We start from the raw sequence: 3,818 nt of genomic DNA, 5'->3' as shown, positions 1-3,818 counted from the left end.
TGTTGAGATTTGGCCACATTAGTGAATTAAATGTTACGAAGAGGACTCTGAGCCATAGAAAAGGAAAACAATACTTTTAAACTTGCAACAGAAAAACAGTCCGTTTTCAGGCCACAAGTGACCCATCGGGACCATCCGATCGCCGTGTCAATCTCAGCTGAGAGTGCAGATAGGAGGGGCGTGGAGCCAGCACACCACTCTCCCGGTCGTCACGATGGTTTTCTTTGACCGGAGCCACTACCATTCGGTCGAGTAGCTCCTCAGTTGGCATCACGAGGCTGAGTGCACCACTAAAAACGGCAACAGCGCATGGCGGCCCAGATGGTCACCCATCCAAGTGCCGGCCACGCCCTACAGCGCATAACTTCTGTGATCCGATGGGAACCGGTGTATCCACTGCAGCAAGGCCGTTGCCTTGCAAAAGGAACATGTGAAAATATTGGTAAAGGTACATAAAACTCAAATCTTTCCCTTATGATATGCAGTACTACTGTCAGTAGTCCACCTCAAAAGTTCTTCGTAGAATTGCTTGTGCTTATTTGGAGTTAACTACTGAGTCTTTTCTAAGTCCTGGATTTTTTGCGCATTAATTGACGCTCGTCCTACTGGGTAGGGACGGCTTGTTGGTGGAGGAACAGGTTCTCCCTCATGTGCCACGAAGAATGTGTGACTCACTAAGCCGCTGATACACCTCTAACCTTCGATGAACCCAAATCTGGAATCGAATACGCAAAGTGAGAGAAACTGCTGATTGCAAAGTTATATCTGTCACATCAGGGCTTGTTTATTGTATCTTGGTAAACTGTCGTCTTCCTGCAATATTTTGTCCACCAGCCTTTAAATCCAGAATGTTAGACGTTTCAACTTCCATAACTATAAACGTTCTACGTTCTGTGCTACTTTGTAGACAAAGCTGTGTTATTTTATGAACATTGAACATCCTGTAATTCTATTAAAGCTTGCTTGAAATGATGAGTCTCGATCGCACTGTAAGAAGCTGTTTCCTGTCACTGGAAAATACTGCAGAATAAGTCCGACACGTGCACAACCTGTCGTGGAAGTAGGAATCTACGGAGCGTTTGGTTTTTGTTCTGTCTCGTGCAGCTAGCACAGAGCAGTCGAATCTCCGTTTTATTTTCAGGAATGGATTTCAGATAATCAAATTAAAAGGAACCCACTTGATTGGCACGATTTTCTTCTCTTCCTTCATGTGCTTGACCCCTTTTCGTGTCCTCGATGTTTGCACTCACCAGACCGTCGCCAACTGTTCAGCTTGAAAAGGGCGCAATTCAGTGACTTGCACCCATTTCAAACAAAGTGGGATTTTCAGTTCCATTTTATAAGGCAGCCGCACTTGTTGCAGACGCCCTTTGAAACACAAATGATAGATGTACCCTCATAATATGTGAACCAGAATAAAATGCAACGTATTCCAAGTAGTGACCTGCGCCCGTTTAGAACAGACCGATTCATACTTTACCCTATACCTTCACCGTCGTGCTAAACTTGTGTTTGTGTGTGTGTGTTTGTGTTTGTGTGTGTAGATACGGAAGACTTTCCCATGCCAGGCTAAGTATTATGAGACAGACCAAGAATAAATCGAAAAAACTACAAAGAACGAAACTTGTCTAGCTTGAAGGGGAAACCAGATGGCGCTATGGTTTCCCCGCTAGATGGCGCTGCCATAGGTTCAAAAAATGGTTCAAATGGCTCTGAGCACAATGGGACTTAACTTCTGAGGTCATCAGTCCCCTAGAACTTAGAACTACTTAAACCTAACTAACCTAAGAACGTCACACACATCCATGTCCGAGGCAGGATTCGAACCTGCGACCGTAGCGGTCGCGCGGTTCCAGACTGTAGCGCCTAGAGCCACTCGGCCACTCCGGCCGGAGCTGCCATAGGTCAAACGGATATCAACTGCGTTTTTAAAAAATAGGAACCCCTATTTTTTATTACATATTCGTGTAGCACGTAAAGAAATATGAATGTTTTAGTTGGATCACTTTTTTCGCTTTGTGATAGATGGCGCTGTTATAGTCACAAACATATGGTTCACAATTCTAGACGAACAGTTGGTAACAGGTAGGTTTTCATAAATTAAAATACAGAACGTAGGTACCCTTGAACATTTTATTTCGGTTGTTCCAATGTGATACACGTACCTTTGTGAACTTAACATTCCTGAGAACACATGCTGTTACAGCGTGATTACCTGTAAATACCACATTAATGCAATAAATGCTCAAAATGATGTCCGTCAACCTCAATGCATTTGGCAATACGTGTAACGACATTCCTCTCAACCGGGAGTAGTTCGCCTTCCGTAATATTCGCACATGCAATGACAATGCGCTGACGCATGTTGTCAGGCGTTGTCAGGTGATCACGATAGCAAATATCCTTCAACATTCCCCACAGAAAGAAATCCGGGGACGTCAGATCCGGTGAACGTGTGGGCTTCGACGACCAATCCACCTGTCATGAAATATGCAATTCAATACCACTTCAACCGCACGCGAGCTATGTGCCGGACATCCATTATGTTGGAAGTACATCGCCATTCTCTCATGCAGTGAAATATCTTCTAGTAACATCGGCAGAACATTACGTACGAAATCGGCATACATTGCACCATTTAGATTGACGTCGATAAAATGGGGACCAATTATCCTTCCTCCCATAATGCCGCACCATACATTAATCCACCAAGGTCGCTGATGTTGCACTTGTCGCAGCCATCGTGGATTTTCCGTTGCCCAATAGTGCATATTAAGCCTGTTTACGTTACCGCTGTTGGTGAATGACGCTTCGTTGCTAAATGGAAAGCGTGCAAAAAATCTGTCATCGTCCCGTAATTTCTCCTGTGCCCAGTGGCAGAACTGTACACGACGTTCAAAGTCGTCGCCATGCAATTCCTGGTGCACAGAAATATCGTACGGGTGCAGTAGATGTTGATGTAGCATTCTCAACACCGACGTTTTTGAGAATCCCGACTCTCGCGCAATTTGTCTGCTACTGATGTGCGGATTAGCCACGACAGCAGCTAAAACACCTACCTGGGCATCATCATTTATTGCAGGTCGTGGTTGACGTTTCACATGTGGCTGAACGCTTCCTATTTCCTTAAATAATGTAACTATCCGGCGAATGGTCCGCTCTGGCGGAATGTTACGTGATACCACGTACTTATACGTTTGTGACTACAGTGCCATCTATCACAAAGCGAAAAAAGTAGTCCTACTGAAACACATTCCTTTACGTACTACACGAATATGTAATAAAAAATTTAAAAAAGCGCAGTTGATATCCGTTACAAGTGATAGAATTTTGGGCAGTACGTGGGGAGTTAGATATTTTCAGTTTTCTTTCAACTGTTGTATGTTTCCGCGACGGAAAGTCTGACTTTGCAGCAGAGTTGATCTATTTCATTACGTACTTTAGGCAGAATCAACACTGAGGAACTTAGGATTAGCACATACTGGCACTTGGATTTTCGGTTTGCTTTTAGCTATTGCCAAATCTTTTTTCGCTATTCGCGCAATATTTACGACACTTATTGTTAGTTGTGATCATAATTCTTTAACATCTATGTGAAAACAGCGAATTTAACGATTTTATGTAGGGCTACCATCTTTATTTCTATCTGCCAGAAAATTATGACCACCTTCCTACTATCGATATAATCCCGTCCAGGTGATAGCAGCGTCACCTAGCGTGCAATGACTGCTAATCAGACAGATGCACGGCGCAGTTAGTATTAGTGAACGTGCTGTCCGTGTGTAGAACGGGGAAGACGCGCGATCTGTCTGAGTTTG

The 3,818-nt window shown here is 43.9% G+C and overlaps 1 pseudogene; it reads right to left on the bottom strand.

Moving 5' to 3' along the window:
- Window positions 1-297: 297 nt before the first annotated feature.
- On the bottom strand, window positions 298-415 carry LOC126089968 (5S ribosomal RNA; annotated as a pseudogene).
- Between the last annotated feature and the right edge of the window lie 3,403 nt (window positions 416-3,818).

The sequence above is a fragment of the Schistocerca cancellata genome, chromosome 6 (genome assembly GCF_023864275.1).
Source record: "Schistocerca cancellata isolate TAMUIC-IGC-003103 chromosome 6, iqSchCanc2.1, whole genome shotgun sequence".
NCBI lineage: Eukaryota > Metazoa > Arthropoda > Insecta > Orthoptera > Acrididae > Schistocerca > Schistocerca cancellata.
The sequence above is the reverse complement of the archived record's forward strand: the minus strand, read 5'-3'. Positions and strand labels throughout refer to the sequence as shown.